At 37.1% G+C, this 19,153-nt stretch overlaps 1 protein-coding gene across 2 annotated transcripts in view; it reads left to right on the top strand.

The window, feature by feature from the left end:
- The window catches only part of pdzrn3b (PDZ domain containing RING finger 3b), a 95,789-nt gene that overhangs the window by 46,056 nt on the left and 30,580 nt on the right, over positions 1-19,153 (top strand). Inside the window, exon 2 of one of the 2 annotated variants that reach the window (XM_082190165.1) lies at positions 325-375. The exons of the other annotated variant lie outside the window; for it this stretch is intronic. The gene's annotated coding sequence lies outside the window, so the exon portion shown is untranslated. The remainder of the gene's footprint in view (positions 1-324; positions 376-19,153) is intronic. 2 annotated transcript variants of the gene reach the window in all.

Raw genomic sequence — 19,153 nt, forward strand, 5'->3', positions numbered from 1 at the left:
TAAGAAAATAGGTATATTTTTTAAATAAACCTTTTTCTATTTGCCAGAATGTAGTAGTAGTGTTTCTTTGTATTTATATATCTGTTTTTCTTATTGTAATATACATTTTAATCTAAGTGAAATATTGCATTCTTATATTGAGGACAGGTGGTTTTAGAGTGATGTAATGTCGTATTTGTGCGGTTAATAGACTTGGAACTTTTACAGTTTGTCAGCCAATCAGAATCAAGCATTCAATAGTGCTATGATATAAAATGTGGTAATGCATTGCCATTTGTTTATTAATCTCTTTTTTCCTCTCTCTTTTTGTTTTTCTCTCCCCAGGTAAGACTTGAAATCTGAATCTTCTCACCTATAAAGTGTGCAATCCTTCATGTAAGTAGCAATTGAGTTTCTGTTGCACTTTATTCACCCTGCAGATATGTAATACTGTATACCCTGGATTATGTTGTTTTGACAAACCCTTGAGCAGTTATGTCTTTTGAAACATCGGGAGCTAAGCTTTCCCTCCCACCTCTCCACTATCTTGTAATCCTGCTGTCAGGCAAACAAAGCCCCTTTGCGGACGTGAGTTGATACCATCTTTTCTCTCTGTTCCTCTGCTTTTTGCAAAAAGGAGCCATTTAACCACTTGTAATCTTTCCCAACCACCACTGGCATAGCCATAATAGATCCTCAACCTGTGTTGACCATCTCGTTTGCCTAATCGACGGTTAAAAAGCAACCTCCCAGGGTTTTTCTTTTTTTTTTGTAATTGCTGTCAAAGTGATACGTTGGAGGTAATTTGTCAGGGGAATACTCAGGCTCAGTGAAAACGATGTGTCAGGATTTGAGGAATAAAAGAACGAGAGCAGGCCTTTTAGTCATGGCTTTGAGAGGGTAAGTGCGCTTCGCGTTTCTAGGGCCAAAAGAGGGAGAGAGTGAAAGCACTAGTTGTGTGCGAGCAACAGGTCACGGGGAGCATTATGTTGAGCACTTAACCTCAGACTCAGAGACCCTCGCCTCCGCATGCAGCTGCACACGCGCTCGCGGCCTGGCTAACGTTATCTCAACCAGACGCTACCTGGGAAGACATGCTTGGCTGGGAAGCAAGAGAGATAAGAGGCCTTCAGAACAGGGAGGACTAAAAAAACACACCGTGCTGCTGTCTGGAGTTGGACAGAAGAAAGAAAGCAAGGTGTTGATTGATTGAGAGAGACTTAATGATCTAAAATTTCTCTTTGTTATTAAATAGTGCACAGTTACTTTTTGGTCAACATGAAATAAAAATCAACCATATTTACTTTTTAATGCACATTCCTGTCCATTACTGTGATCGGTTATTATAGATAGATAGATAGATAGATAGATAGATAGATAGATAGATAGATAGATAGATAGATAGATAGATAGATAGATAGATAGATAGATAGATAGACACACACACACACATATATACACATATATACATATATTTTAGAACATTTTCATCTTTATCCACATTTGAAACCCTATAACGATCGTGTAGATCCCTTGCACTGTTCAATTCAATTTCCAATGGATAAAATCAAGTCCCATTCTTCATTAATTTATCTATAGATAGTCTATCTATCTATCGATCGATCTATCAACCTCTCTCTCTCTTTCTCTCTCTCTTTTTGAATATCTTTCTTTTAAATGCATTACACAGTGGAAGTAAAATGGGTTTCATTTCATGTTGATTTTAACAGAAAATCCAATCTTGCTTTCTTCAATAGTGTTAAATTGTATTTTAGGAAAGTTGATTTTGCCAAGTAGGATGTGCTCCTGGATCAACATCTTTTGTTAGTTCTGGAACTATATTCCTGTCAAACAAACATAGTCCTAACCATAACCAATAACTACTCTTTATACCAAATGATAGGTTGATAAGAATGTTGTTGAAGCCCAAACCTCAGCCTTAACCCTAACCCCAACCATAAAACCTAACCCTAAACTCTAAATTGATTAAGGTTGTTCCAGGACCAACAAAGATGTTGATCCAGAAATGTGTCCTACTTGGTGAGGTCACTGTAGGCTTCAGGAAAGTTGTACTTCATTGTCTATTTTTCTGCTTAATTAGTTGGTTTTAGTTAGTTTTGCAATTAGCTACAACTAGCAGTTTGTTGAGGGTTGTTTACTAACTAAAGGGTTAAAATCCTGCCAACTTCTTAACTTATTTAAATTCTTCTTTTTTCGTATTGTTTTATTGATGAAATCACCCACATCAATGAGCCACTTGGAACTTAATATTTGAATCTTGGATTGGAAAAGTATGTTTTCCTGCTTACCAACGTCTTAATGCCACAAAACTATCACGCCTCGCCCGGACTTATTTTTCTTTCCAAACCAAAATGCGTCTATTCCAGACCATAAATGCTTTGTTAATTGCTGTGATTTTTCATTTTTGTTCCATTGTACCAACATATATGTATATGTATATATATTATAATTGTAGAATTTAATGCAGTCAACCCTTGCGAGTTTTCTCAAATAGAGCATTTCACCCCACATTATTTAGAGACATTTTAGATTATTTGTTTAACTAAATGTTCTGTGAATAGTCATAGTCAGCCAGTTTGGCATAAACATCCTCACAGAGTAAAAACAGAACAGATGGTCACCTCACTTAATTGTGTTTATAATGTTTGGTCTGGGCCGTGACAGTGAGAATTATAGGTAAAAAATAAAATAGCAAGAGCTCTAATGATGTAAGATAACTAGTGGCAGCTGAGCAGTAGTTTTTGGAACTGGTCTTGTTTTCTCAGAGAGCAGGGGTTGATGGGAGAGTGCATGAGTGACTTGCATGTGGACTTCCTGCTTGCATGCTTCTCTAGATGTGGTGTTGAACTTTCAGTACTCTGGGTCGAGACAAACAGAAGGATGTGTCTGAAGCTTTGTGTAGAATTATGATGGATTGGGTTGGGTTTATTAAGAGGAGAACTCAAAGAACTTGAGGGTGAAAATAACAATTCATGGGGCGAACAAACGAGCCTGCAAGCTTCAGAAGAGTTTCAAAGCTCCAGGCAAAAGGCCGAAACAAGAGGAATCAGCAGGATAGAAGATGTGAGACTATATTTGTATGTAGTGAGAAGAGATTGAATAAGAGGCCTACTGGTGCACATAGTGAAGATAATTACGTTAACTCACTCCGTCCATAGCCATCTGCTGCCATGGTTGGCTCATATGAACTTCTCATTTTTCTCATTCTTTCTCTTTTTTGTAGTCAGTGTAGTGCAGTAGTGATGGGCCAGTATAGTCGGACGTATATATAGTAATATTGTGACATATTATTACAATTCAAAATAACTGTTTTCTATTGTAATATATTTCAAAGTGCAACTTATTATTATTTCAAAGCTGATTTTTTTCAGCAAATTCAGCAAAGCTGAATTTTCAGCGGCCATTACATGAAGACAAAAAGGTTGAGATCTACTGTCTGCTTTAAAGGGTTAGTTCACCCAAATATGAAAATGATGCTTACTCTTAAGCTTATGCTACTCCTCATCCTATGTCATGCGTCTGGTCAGAGGTCACTCTTCCGCGGAAACTAGACTCGCCAACAGCCATTACCGGAAGCCAGTGATTATAGTTTCAGAATGCCATTATTAACCCCCTGGAGCTGTATGGATTACTTTTATGATGGATGGATGCATTTTTTGGAGCTTCAAAATCTCTCATTCACTCCCATTATAAAGTTTGGAAGAACCCAGGATATTTTTAAACATAACTCTGATTGTGTTTGGCTGAAGAAGAAAGTCATATATACCTAGGATGGCTTGAGGGGGGGTAAATTATGTAATAATTTTCATTTTTGGGTAAACTAACCCTTTAAGTGACAAAGACAAACAAACTCCAATTCTAAGATGGAGCACTGCAATTTTAAGATGATTAAAAATAATAAAATATGTATACAGTATATAAAAAAAATAGAATCCCTGCATATATCATATAAAACGTTTATTTCAGTCATCCTTTGAAATAAAACCGTAGTTCTTTTAGAAGTAAGTATATGCCTCAGGTCAGGTAATATTTTTACTCTTTTACTGTTGCTGGCTTGGGCAGCGTTCATGGACAGTTTCTTCTCTGATTGACATGAAACTTAAGTCAGCTGGTTTCCCTTACGTTTTTTCCACTGTGCCCTCAATCCAGCTCTGCTCAGACCAGCACTTCTGATTTCCAAGAACGAGTCCTTAGCATCCATCCTGTTCTATTTCTGTACAAAGATGGTAATTTACTGTGGACAGGAGCGTGTGGATTGAAGATTGTAAATGCAACGAGAAACACAGAAACCGAGGATAGCATTGGTTGAGTGGAACATTGGGGAGGCTCTTGATGTCTTTGGCTGAGCTCTAATATCTCCCTATATTTTGCTTTATCTGTCCTTCTATCATGTTTGAGGAATCAACCCTGAACTGTGGCATTGGAATCTCAAGTTAATGGGACAGTTCATCCTAACATGAAAATTCTGTCATTGTTTACTCACCCTCGTGTCATTTCAAACCTGTATGCTATTTTTTTTTCACAACAAATTCAAGGATAAATTTAAAGAAATAAAAGAAACATGTCTACAACATCAAATGAGTGAGTTCTTGCTGTCTTGTGACCAAACGTCATGATGTCAAACAATAAGTACAACGCGTGAAATATTTGATTTGAGAGCTGCATACTGAGTTGCATGAATAATCTGATTTCAGAGTGACCAGTGATGTAAATTTGTATCTGTTCAGAACAACTTTAGTAGTATAATTTAGACTTCGTTATTGTGCTTTCATGGTGTTCTTTTGAGCTTGACAGCCCAACTCAAGTCACCTTTATTTATATAGCTCTTTTTACAATACAGATTGTTTCAAAGCAGCTTTACCGTGATAATAATTCAACAGAGTTTGTTTCGGCTATACAGCAGATCTAGAAGAAAAGTGTCATTGCCCACTGTCATTAAGTTCAGTGATGATTCATTTCTGTTGTAAAAAAGTGATTAATTTAGTTCATTCATCTATACAGCCGCTCTGGAGAAAACAGTGATGTCATCGTCCAGCTCAGTTCAGTTCTCATATAATGGTGTCAATGCAGGCAGATCAATAATATTGTTGAATATTAACCTTAAACAATATTAACCTTTCCTGTAGCTCAGTGGTAAGAGCATTGCGTTTACAACGCAAGGTTGTGGGTTCGATCCCAGGGGATTGCACATACCTATGTATAAATGTATAGGATAATGCAATGTAAGTCGCTTTGGATAAAAGCGTCTGCCAAATGCATAAATGTAAACCTTAATTTAACCTTTAACCTTTTAATATTAACCTAACATTAACCTTAAACTGAATATTTACTATAAACTGTCATTTTATTGAAAAAGCATCTTAAAGTTTCTTAAAAATGCTTGAGTTGTAGGTAAGTTTGGGGTGTTTTTAGGAAGAAGAGAAAGTAAAAATGGCACAAAACAGCTAAGGGCAATTTAATTTTAGACACGCATGAAGGTGAATGAGATTACTTTTTTAGGTGGCGGATATGATGCTTGACCTCTTCTGCAGACCGAATGGTCGAGGCATATGGGCAATGCAGTCATTTGTGCATTAACGCAGCACAAATCTGCCTGTGTGTGCGCTGCGTCCAAGACAAGTACGCTTTGCAGGGAACGAGAACGGGACGGAATTTTTTCCGAGTTTTCTTTGGAATCCCTGGTGGATTGTTTAAGGTTATTTAAGATGGTGTGCTAGTGTTACAATTTACATTTCCAGTGATATACTTCTGGTTATGGGGTCTGTTCTATTACGGTGGTCTCTGTAGAGTCTTGAGTTTCCTTCTGTTTTTGTACTATTATGACCTTCATTCTGTGCTAGCTCTGGGCTCTGTTTAGGCTTTTTGATATTCCCCTCCTCCTTATATGTTCTCTCTCTACTTTAGCCTTTCTTTTTCTCGCTGACCTTTATAAAAGAAGTTGGATGTCATCCAAGAAAAAAAATCTTCATTCAGAAATTCCTTTATGGGCACATCAAAGATCTTGAGATGTTCTAACATTAATTCAATTAAAAGCCGAGGTAGAGGGAGACGGGCAAACTGAGACGGCGAAATTAAGAGTTGCAGGGGGTGCAAAAGGATCTGCTAATCCCAGACATGCCTTATCAGCCCTTGAGTCAGGTCTAGAGTCAGGCTCCTGCCCCCCTGGATCTCCTCCATCAGTGGGAATGCCTTTTATTCCACCCCACTGATCTGACTTCAAAGGCGGTATGAGGCCCGTGGTCCACCCCTGCTGTATACCCCAGCTTTCATTAGAAAGCAGATTAGCGCTAATCTGCTGGAGCACACCTGACGTTCCCCCTGCACTGCCGGATGGGAAGCGGCTGTAGTATGGGTGTAAAGGGGGATTACTGTAATTGCAGAGGTCATAGCACCAACTGCACTCAAGACCTGATCAGAGATCAAGGTGCAAAGCGGTTAATTTGTTAATTGGACACATGGGGAATTAGGGAAAGGAGAATGGATAAGTAGCATTGTAAGATGCTGATAAGTACAGTATTAAAGTATCATTTTCAAAAGCTATCTACTGGGCATTACACAGATAGAAGGATTACCTCACTTGTTCTTTCACATTGCAGCTCTTTGCAGGAATGCATGATATAAAAGCAAGTGTGGGTATAGGCAGATAAATTTGACCATTGTAATCAGTGTATTAATTTTGTTTTATATTATTCTATTTGATTACTTAGAGCCTCATATATAAATATCTTTTTTTTTTTTTTTTTTTAAGCACATACATACTTTTAACAAGATTTTTTTTTTTTTTTTTTTTGAGATCAAATATCAACCATCATATTGGTTATCGGCTTCAAGATATCTTTAATTATCACTTTATAGTATCCAAAATTACTATATGCATGCGTCCCTTGCTATAACTATTGCGTTTACATAATATTTTTTTTTAAATCCCTAAATATAAAAATGAAGCTTCAGTGTGAAGGATTTTTTTTTGTCTGTTTCTCACGTGACTGACCATTTGGCCTGCATAACTAGAATCATTAGTGTCCACACATTTCCTGTTTCATGTCTCTGGGGTGATTTAGATCTGCGCTCTCTTTCACCGCAGCAGGCGCACTGGGCGTAATCTTGTGTTAAGACTTAACAGACTGATCTGGATCAGACATTGATCTTTGCCTCCTGCTCGTTACACTTATATGTGCTCACACATGTAATGATCCGCGCCAACCTTTGACCCATGCCAGCTAGGGGCAATATAATCACTCAAAGCTGATGGACATGTATTTGAGGTGAACACTGCAAGAGCTGAAGGTTTGTGATTATTGAACTACTCAATGTTAATCAATCAACGCAGCAAGTGAAAAGTGTTTCCCTTTGAGAAACTTTTGGCTCATGAATTCTTGACTCTAATTCTTGACTCTAATTCTTACTGAATTTACATCAAACGCAGTAAAGTTGACAGAATTGTGATTTATTTTTTATGTTTTTTTTTGTGTTATCCAAATAAAAAGCCATCACTATTGGTTGATTTCTTGCATTTTATGTCTCTCTTCAAGTTTAGAGGGAGGTCTGTTGTCTGACTGCATGAGCTGCCCGTATTAACCTCCATCACTGTGCGAAATGACTAACATCAGAGCCTTTCTAGTTAGTGCAGTTATTATTCCAAGTTAAAATGTAACTTAGTCAAAAGCAAAGCAAAACATATAGGTAAACTGCAGAGAATATATTGCCTTGCATATGGTATACAAAGTCTTATTGTTTGAGGCTCAAATAATGAAGTAGATCTTTACATTTTATGAAGAAAATGTGGTGTTTGCCAATGCAAAATTCCGCACAATGATTCTAGGGTGGTGTAAGTGGTTGTCAACGCAGTTTGTTGTGAGGTGGTTGCCCAAGTCTCTGTGATATCTTGGTCTTATTCTTCAGTGTCTGAGACTGATTTGTTTTCCCATTTAAATGTTCATGGGGTGAAAAAAAGAAACTTACCTCTGAATTCTGAATCAAAATGTCAACTCTTTGTTCTGGTGAAAGGAAACTCCTATCACATGATTTATTTTGGACTTTCCCTGCCCCATACAGTCAACTGCAAACTCACAGTTGGATTGGATCTGCTTTCATCTAATCAACAGCCAATGAATAGAACTATCACTACTACATCACAACTTTAATTCTTAGGATTTGAACATACCTCAAACCATATTTATGAAGAATGGCAATATCACACACCAATAATAAAGTTGTCTCAAAAGAAGTAGTGATGTCACTGTGTGGACTTTAATTTAGCAAAGAAAACATAGTTTTTCCAAACTGTCTTTACAGCACTTGGCTTCATCCGAGTGCCTCACACATGAGGGGTATTTTCAGAGACTGTGGTACCGAACTCTCTTCCAAGAAAGAGAAGTTTAGCAAAGCTAGGTATTGTATACTTAGCCTCCCCCTCACAGAAACACGGCGTAACACACACACACACACACACACACACACACACACACACACACACACACACACACACACACACACACACACACACACACACACACACAGCTCCGGTTGTCGTTGTAGATGCTGTTTTTCTATGCCACAGATGGCCTGTCTTCGAGTGGTGGGGATTACTGGTGTTTCTACAGGACTGTTTGGGAAAGAGCTGTTTACTGTAGGCTGCTGGACTCCGTGCTGCCGTGGCCACATTTGGTTCCCTTTCCTGTCTCTGTGAGGCCAAGCCACACACCATACGGCAAGTAGGACACACTTATGCATAGACCCACACTTGTGCAGACTAGCAACAGCAGCGGCAGAGTTCTAATGCCACACAGAGACAAAAGAAAAACAGGGATCATGGCATTTCAGCCTATTAAAGGAATAGGACACCCAGAAATGAAAATTGTGTTATAATTTACTCGCCCTCATGTCATTCTAGACCTGTATTCATTTATTTATTTTCAGAGCTGTTTAGCAGAATGATTAGGCTGCTCTTTTCCATACAATGAAAATCAATAGAATAAGCTCCAAAAAAGACAAAGGCGCCATAAACGAGGCATAAAGGTTGTGCATATGACTTGTGTGCTAATAGTCCAAGTCTTTTGAAGCTTACTTTGAAATAGAGAATAGAGAAAAATTGACAGAATAGATGACTGAAAAGCCTTCCCTCTGTAGCTCTCAAATTTTTTTTGTGCATATTTAAAGATGGTACCTGAAACTTCATTGGTTCTTGTGACTGATGTTGTTTGAATGTTTTGAAATGAATGTTAGCGTGAATGAGACTTGAGAGCACATCTTTGCTGGACTTTTCTTGCTCATAATTACAAATAATATATATCCCTCTTCTTCCTTAAAGGGATAGTTCACCCACAAATTAAATTACTGTCATCATTTACTCACCCTCATGTTGTTGCAAAAAAATGTATGACACTGTTTCTTCTGTTGAACATATATGTGACCTATACTGGGAAAATGAGTCGCAATGAGCAAATTATCAAAAAACAGTTATTGTTATTTTCACATTCTCAAATGATGTATGATTTGTTGGAATATGTCAAAAAAATTAATGAGCTACACCTGTTTGAAGTCGATAAAGACAGCAAAGTCAGTTTTGAGAAAAATAGATTTAAAGTTTTCTGAAGGTTCCAAAACAAAATCACCTTGCAACCATACCGTAAAATCCCTGGTAATAACACCAAATTTGGCACACAACAAAACAAACCCAAATATCTTTAGGAAAAATCTATATTCAACTTTGTTTTCCCCATGATACCACAATTGTTTGATTAACGTGAATGAGACATGTACAGCCTTAAGACCTACTGTACTGCACGGATATAATATAATGTTACACAACAGATGTTTTCCCCCAACAGTTAACCAAATATTAATTTAAGACATAACAGATCATTTTTGGGTGAATACTCGCCAAGACAGATATTTTGAAATACTGTAATTCTGTGTATATGTGTTTAACGGGATCGCACGTCTGATTCGTCTTTGTGCGCACACTTCGTCTCTGTCAGTCAGCGCACGTTAAATAATTTTGCTTACATCAGCATGAGTTTGAAAATCCCATTTCATTCATTCAAACTTGAGAATTCGCTATGAATATTCACAAAGTTGTAATGCGAACAACTTTAAAACAATACCGAACTTGTGCTGAGGGAAAACGCCAGTCGTCAAGAAGCAAGCAGAGAAAAACTGCAATTTTCATAGGGAAAAAGAGTACTCTTTCAGAAAATGTACAAATAAAGGTACTTTTTTGTGAAAACCTAAAATTCGACATTTTCCCTTGTTTTGCCTGTAGCTCGTAATTAGCCTATGCGCATTTCCGACTAATTTTTCCTGCACGGCTCACGTATATTTGGTTGCCAGCATGCTTCAAAATATATATATTTTTGTTCTGAAAAAGAAAGTCATACAGGTTTGGAATGACGAGGATGAATAAATGATGACAGAATCTTTGTTTTTTGGGTGAACTATCCCTTTACCGTAGAAAGACTGCAGGCCAAGTTTTTAAACACTGAATAGGTGTTTCTAACATCTGAATGTGGGCGGACATGGGAATGTTTCAATGTCTGATGTTGTTGTAACAAGATGTTTTTGCAACTTAGCTTCAGTAAAATGGTCTTTTTTCATTGGCTAGCAGGTTTTGAACTCTAACCCAGTTTTGGAGATTGCTTTAATAGTACTTCATACTGTTCTTTTTCTATCATATTATAATTCCTTCAAATTTGTCTTCTTGCTTAAATGCACAATCTGCTCTATATATGATAAGCTCCATAGGAGACAGAGCTGTCTCTGTGCTGCATGATGGGAGAGAGATGTTTGTGTGGTGTGGGATGGTAACTGTACACACATACACACAAACATTCTGCTAGAGCCCCTGCACCCAGCTGCTCTAGTCTTAAGGAAGAATGTAATAAACCTGAAATGAACTGAGATATAAGGATATTCATAGTCTCCCATCTGTCTTGGATACATTCAATATTCATATTTAAAGTTTGGGGTCAGTAAGATTTTTCTTTTCCTGAGATAAGATTAAGATAATCTTACAAAAGATTTCTATTTCAAATAAATGCTGTTCTTTTTCACTTTCTATTTATCAAAGAATCCTAAAAAAAAAAATCAGTTTTCACAAAAATATTAAGCAGCATAACTGTTGATGAGAATGATTTCTGAAGGATCGTGTGACACTGAAGACTGGAGTCATGTCTGCTGATTTTTATATATTTTTAATTTATTTTTTATCACATGAATAAATTATTCTTTTTTCTAAATTATGTAATATAGTTTTTTTTATTATATATTATATAATTATGTAACATAACATTTCATAAAGTTACCATTTTTACTATTATTTTTTTTATTTTTATTTTTTATTTTTTTTAAGTATCCTTAGCACATCTTTACAACCCCAATCTTTTGAGCGGTAGTGTAAATTATTTAATATTCTGTGCTATTGCTTGGTCTCCAAGTCTTTTCCAGTTGTTCTTAAACCATGTGACTATTTTATGTAGAACAGACAGAAATGTATTTGTTTATAATGGTTTGACAACCTGATTGAATGTTTTGAATTGGACAAACTTTGAATGACATTTGAGAGCTCTTTTTCTCTCTTTCCATATGTTGTGTCAAATCAGTGACATCAGACTTGTCACAAGTTTATGTGTCTGGGTTCAAGGTCTTAAAATGCTCAAAGAATTTGTGTATCCTTGAACACAGCCATGAAGCTTCAGTCAAAAATGCTCATGCTTCATTCATATCAGGCCTTTTTGCCTCATCTGTGCCAAAACACAAACACTAGTTAGTTTAAGCATTATGGTGGCAAATATTGCATTACCATGTGTATTTTCCAACAAAGTGGACCCAACTGTACATTACACAACTGTTTCTGTCAGAGCGAGAGGATTTACAGGCTGTCAGGTGCCAGGTGTGCCGTTACTGTAAAACATTTATGTGCTCACTGAAAAATGTGCTTTGGCCTTTAAGTTGGGCTGTTGTCTGTTGAGGCAGGTCTCCGTTGACCTGTTACAATGTCTTGTTTTTAAGAGACTGAGAGAATGTGATGTTGTTTGCCCTGCCTTTTGCCAAGAGACTGGCTGGATTCAACCATTCCACTGGAGATGAATTAGACCGGAGGAGAGGAGATCCCTCTAGTGGACAAATCAGTTTTTCAGCAACCTCAAACACTCACAGCACCCGTACATGCAGAATTCATTTTATTTCAGGGAGAATTTATTTACCTGAATTGTAGTTTAATGACTAATTCTTGGTTGAATAACCATATTGTAAAAAAAGTAGAGTTATCAAAATGTATGACTCTTAAAAATATTTGTTTAAAAAATTACCATTACCATGTCCATAAAACAAACTTATAGTAATAAGTTACCATAGTAACTTACTAATATGTATTATTTTATTATTATTTTTTATTATCTATTTTAGAAAGTGTTTTCAAATTTAAGACCAACCATTTATTTATTTAAGTGAGTGTTTAAAAGATATAAGACCTTACATTTGTATCACTTACCAGTTTGACTCTTTTGCAAATTGCCACTGGTTTGCTTTTGTCAACACTTATAATCGCTTTCCAATCAATTACTGTGGTACTGCCATGTTTTTCGGGGAAATGCTATTATGTGATACTGTGGTATTCTTTTGAATTACATTGGAGTACCATATAAATACCATTGCATATGAATGTGCAGTATATCATGATGATACCATCGTGTTATGAAATCACCACATTACATTTAGTAAAGGTCACTACTACATTAAACTCTTAACTTCATCCGCTGGTGTATTCGCTAATATAGTTATCGTTATAGTTATTGTTCTTGGTGAGAACGGGCCTTAACAATTCAGTTCATCAATAACAAAGCTCATCACCACATATGGGGGAGAAAACAGAACAGTTCAGTGCAGCTGTCATTGTAGTGACATGATTCACTTTACTCTGCATGATTCACAAGGCTTTTATCTCTCTAGTCGCTGACTTTCTTTTCTGAGAGTCATTGTGTTTAATATAGGGTCTGTCTGTGTTTGAAGAGCTTGAATTGTCAGGCAGACTGTTTCGGTTTCTGACAGTGTTTGTTAAGTGTAATGTACAATTGTATGGTTTGAGGAATCTGAGGGTCAAGCTCAGAGCAGACGCTGACATTTGTTCTGTATCTGACCCCAAACAACCAGCACACATCACAGAATGCTCTTTTGCTTGCCTCAAGGGCTGTGTTTAACTCGGCAAACAGTAAAGAGAAAGATCGGCCGTGCTTTTGTGGAGAGGAGCACATTTGTCTTTGTCTAAAGATGTTTGAGAAGAATGCAGGCAGAAGTGATAGAAATGGTTTTACAATTGTTTCTCCGTGAAGTTTTAGAACAAGGGAGAATATTCTGATTTATTCCTGATATCATTTTAAATATAATCATGTTTAAGGTGATTTCATGTTTTTTTTGTGAGCTATGAACCTCTCTTACACCATATTTAGCGCAATCCAATATTATTTCAATTGATTTGTATCCTTTTTGACTGTAATGCTGATAACACAGCAGTTTGCCTTTGAACTGGTATTGCTCCTGGTTGCCTTATGAAGAGATTCTGTGTTTGCAGACACACAAACACACTTACAGATTCTTATTGTTCTTATGAGAGGTACAGTAGCTTTTGGGAAAGTGAGTGTTGATGAGAGGAAGACCTGTTTGGATATTTGGCGGTCTGACATCTTCTGAGAGCCGAGTTACACACTGGATGATTCACACCTTATGTCCAGATGGACTCAGAGGGGGTTCATGAGAACGAAATCTGAGAGAGATTCAGAGGAAGTGGAGTGGGTAGAGATGAGAAAAATCCTCCTAGCAAGGGGAAAAGCAGAACAGAACAGCATAGAAAGAAAGAGTGCGAGAAAGACAAAAAGATCACAGACTTCGAGACAGGTAAAGAAAGAACCTTCAATGAAGATAAAGAGGGAATCACATGGGAGAGCAGGGAATGACAGACATCCGGAGTGGTGTGTGTGTTGTGATGAGTGCAGGGAAGATTTATGAGATGCTGTTGAATGTAGCAAGCAAACAGTAGAACTCCTCCACCTGCTCTCTCTTTCTTTCTCTCTCTCTCTCTCTCTATCTGTCTTTCTATGTCTGGGATTTGCTCTCTTGTTGATACTATTTGCACAGATTCTCAGTTTGCTATAAACTCCCAGACACTGTCAACTTTCCACTCTCTTTTCACAGACATACATTTTTCTCCCTCTCTCACCCTCTTTCACACCCAACATATTCACACCTATGATTCACCTTGGTTAGAAGAGGATTAGTCAAATATTTTTTTCCCCACAAGAAGCATCGTGTATATAGGCTATATTGAAAGAGGTTCATATGGCATCACTGCGAAAATGAACTGGATTTAGGTGCTAGATTTTTATATGGTCAGATCAGGTCCTTATTGGTCTTTAGCCGGTCTAAACTTATCAGCGATGCCTGGTAGCAGTAGCAGCTCCTGGCCATAAATTTAGGTAGGTTAGATTCTGGGTCTTAGTACTAGTTTATTATTAGGGATGCACCGATTGGGAAATTCTGGGCCGATACCGATACCGATGTTTAACATAACAACTTGGCCGATGGCCGATGCCGATGCCGATGTTTTTTCTTTTTGTTATTTATTCCTTCTTTTGTGCCACGGAAACATACAAGTCTTTCGGCTCTTGATCACACTATCCTAGAATGAGCACAAATTCAATCAGACCAATTTATGAAACAAAAAAAACCTTTAATGTCACTTTCTGGTTGACAGTTATAACCTTATTTATAAGTTCTTTTTCAGTTGTTATGAAGAGCAATATGAGAGAGAAATTTGGTAATCATTGTCTGACCCAACAAAAAAAACATTATAATATTCATTTTATTTTTCGTGTTCGCATTTATGAGGGAAAAAACACGGGTGAATGTTCATACCAAAATATTAAATTTTAAGCGCGCACGCGCTCTTCTGCGAGAGAGAGAGAGAGAGAGAGAGAGAGAGAGAGAGAGAGAGAGAGAGAGAGAGAGAGAGAGAGAGAGAGAGAGAGAGCCCCGACCGCGCGCGCGCTCTCACTCACTATTCAGAGCGGTCAAGCTTCCCCGTACTTTTTGACAAGAGTCCTTGACAGGGAGGCCAGAGTTTCTTTGCAGCTCAAGTCGGCGGCGGTGTGTACAGTTAACGCTCTATCTGTTGACGGCGCTGAGGGAAAAGCTCCCGCCACTGGAAGAAGCAGTCGCCGCCCATTTGTGTCCTCCTGCGCACCCATCAAAGCCGTGCAGAACGTCTTCAGCACTCGCGGATCGTGCATACTCCGCCGCTTCTTCTGCTACACACCATGGTCGTTCTTTTCTCGAGAAAAGGAGTTTTCTCATAGAAAATAAATAAATAAATGCGTCATTGTACCCAGCACTTCTGAAAATGCACTTCCGAATGCGTCTCTGTCCCCAGCATATCAAACCAAACTGACGCCCATGTGACATCGGCGAATGTCATTTTTATTTCCCGATGGCCGATGGCAGTTAACGAGGCAAATATCGGCCGTTACCGATGTTCAGCCGATGCATCGGTGCGTCCCTATTTATTATAAACATATTATAAATTATATTCTAATCACTGAAAACTCAGGCACCCACTAGTATCCCCGCTAGTATCATGATACATGCCTGACGAAGCCATACGCTAAATGAATATGTCCTGCTCACTTTACGGCTGAAAATAGTCTAGAAAATCTGAAAATATTTGTTACAGAATGCTGAACACATTTACAATTCATTTTTGATTCAGTTTATAGGTCTATGTTTTGGATTAATATTGGAGCCTGCTCTGCTACAGACAAGCCACATCTGCATGGTCGACAATCCATATGGGGTGAATTCAGATTGATTGGGACACTTTTTCCCATTGAGATGGCTGGGGAAAAGGGTCCCAAATCAATCTAAATTCACCCCTATGTATTTATATTAAAACATACAATGGGTAAATAATCAATAATGTTTTCACAATTTCTAATAACGTTTTAGGTAAATCTTAAAGTTCGATAAACTTAAGGTTGAGCCACTGTAGTCACTTGGACTATTTTAAAGATGTTTTTTTACTAACTTTTCTGGACCGGCAGAAAGAAATTACCTAGAAGCCTATGAAGGAGTGAGACAGCTTTCAGATTTAATCAAAAATATCTTAATTTGTGTTCAGAAGATGAACAAAAGTCCTACTTTTTTCAACGAAAGTGAGGTTGAGTAATTACTGACAGAATTTTCATTTCTGGGTGAACTAACCCTTTAATATTATATTACATGAGTTAAAACTTTCTTTTTCCTTTTTTTTTTCTCCTCCCAATTTTTTACTATTGGGCTTGTAGTTGCCCCAGTATTCACAATAGTGGTCAGTCAAATGTGTTTGTAATGACCCTTAACTTCCCAATCATGGATATTTGGTCACACCACTGGTTGTTGTGCTTGCTTGCTAAAGCTTGCTACCTATAGGGGGAGCTAAAACTTCAAAAATAAGTTGCTATCTACATTACTATCTATAAAGCTCTAATCTTAACACTTTAAAGTGATATATTGATCATAATTTGATTATGAACTAAAATTATATTTCCATGTACTCTGCATGAGCTTCTGTTTACATCGACAATTCATATAAGTACTGATAATGACATGCCCATTCATCTTCTTTGTATTAGTTCATCTTATGTGAATGTGCATTGAGTGTGAAACCAAGATTTTTGTCAGGGAGAGATCGTAACTTTGACATTTAACAAGTCAGTTCTGAAGTTGTATGCATCACAACGTTCTAAAATTGCAGTACAGACAGAGCAGTGAATAAGATAAAAAGAAATGGATGCCTTAAATCACAGGTCACCCGATTGGATTTGTGACATAATCTTGAGTTAATCTCTGTTGTTCAGCTGAACCTCTTCTTTTGCTGATGCACTGGTCAGTTCATGATGGCTGAACCTGCCATTTTGCCTAACCTGGTTCTACAGTGAAGCCGTCATGATAATCGCATTACAGACCAACAAAAGGCCCACTTCACTTGAGCTCTCTCTCTCTCTCTCTCTCTCTCTCTCTCTCTCTCTCTCTCTCTCTCTCTCTCTCTCTCTCTCTCTCTCTCTCTCTCTCTCTCTCTCTCTAAATACCCAGCGACATAAAGGCTGCTCTGAGGAAGTAATTTAAGCTCTCACTTGCATAAAGACCACAGTAGCAACAAGACTTTCTTTTAGTTAGGTTAGTTTTTTTTGTTTTTTTTTTGGTTAGAGGTACAGTATATGTTTTCTAGTTTGATTGAAGCCCTCATCATGTCGTTTCTATGGTTCTTTTTCACTTGGTTTTGTTGGTGAACAGTGGAATATGTTGAGCAGAGAGAGAGAGAGAGAGAGAGAGAGAGAGAGAGAGAGAGAGAGAGAGATCACTGCTCACCTGTTTGTCACATTAGGGGGCTGGTGTTTGGTGAGCTGTGAAGAAACATCAAGGCAGAGTTCTTAGTAATGAATCTCCATCATGCCCAAGACACTAATACAACTGAACAGAACAGCACTCCTCACTCCCCACTGAGAGAGAACGAGAAAAAACAAGGAAAGAAAGAGAGGATGAGGGAATTTGATTAAGCAAATGGATCAGGTTGGTTTAGGAGATTGTAAACACACTATATCCTTTCTGAATCATGATGGATCCCATATTCAATGAAACACCTGTTCTAGTCTAGTTTTGACTAGTGTAATTTATGGATAATATGCAGTATGCATAGATACATGTTTTGTTTGTTTTTTCATTGATCCTTAGGCATTATGATTTGAACAGTTTACTTTGTTCATATTTCTGCATCATTCACACCTCTCCTGGATAATTCAGACCATAGTTTAAGCTGTATTTTGTAACATGGTAGCTGTTTTCTCATCCAAAGTGATATACTTCTTCAAGATTGTCTACCAAGTCCACATGGTACAGGTAGTCTCGCTGATCAACAACTTTAGACCAGATAAAGACCATTAATGACCTGATTTGACCAGTTAGAAACCATATAAAACTGGCTAGCACCTTAATCAAGCTGGTTCTATTCTTAAAAATAAAGGTTCCAAAAGTGGGTTTTCACAGCAATGCCAACCTTATTTTAATGATAGAGAATATTAATGATATAAAGAACCTTTTTCCACTATAAAGAATGAAAGTTTTCATTTATGTTAAAGGTCGTTTATGGAACTATGGATGTCAATAAAGAACCTTTATTTGTAAGTGTCTAAACTCTTTCATGTATTATTATACTATGATAATTCAGATTCAAAATTCAAATACTTTTGTTTTAATGCCGAACAATTTGTTCTGGTATTTTAAAAAATACCTGGACAGATCAGATTTGCCATGAATAGTACGTAGTAGCTGCAAAAAAAAAAACAAATATGCAAAAATTTGTTTGCATTCACTGTAAACCCGAATAAGTTAGCAGAACTCAAAAAATGTAAGGCAATCGATTGCCTCAATTTTTTTGAGTTTTGAAATTCAAAGTTTAAGTAAGCAGAACTTGCAGATTTTAAGTTTGTACTTAAACATTTCAAGTTAAGAACAATTAAAATCAGATTACACTATTTCATACATTTAACTTAAAACCTTCATGTAATCTCAATGTGAACACTTTTATTTGTATTAACTTATAGTTTTAACAAGCTAGTTTGCTAACATACTACTATGTTATCATGCTAACAATAGTATGTTATACAGCACTTGCAGCATGAGTGCAACAATATAAAGATTTTATTTGCTCTCAAATCAATCCGCATGCACCACTTGTCACCATGATGGTAACTATCCTAAAACCAACATTAACAGAAATCTTCTAAATTAGCATAACAAAACATTAATCAATACGCAATCTCCCACTTAACATTAATCTTGCACAAAAAAACCCCATTATATTACACTTAATTTTAGCATTTACTCTCCCATTCAAGTGCCATCGGCAAAGCATGCTGCTAGACATCCCAGCCGTTTCAGTTAAACTTAAGTTTGTTTAAATTAAAATAAATCATTTCATAAAACTCAAAACAATGAAACAGTTCAGTTTACTTAAAATATATCAGTTCTGTGAACTTGAAAGAAAAAGAAAGTGCTAAATACTCATAAAAGTTAATTTGACTGAACTAATTAGTTTAATTTAAGTTTGTCCTACTCAAACCAGTTAATT

Source organism: Leuciscus leuciscus (assembly GCF_965113295.1).
Source record: "Leuciscus leuciscus genome assembly, chromosome: 14".
NCBI classification, from domain to species: Eukaryota; Metazoa; Chordata; class Actinopteri; order Cypriniformes; family Leuciscidae; genus Leuciscus; species Leuciscus leuciscus.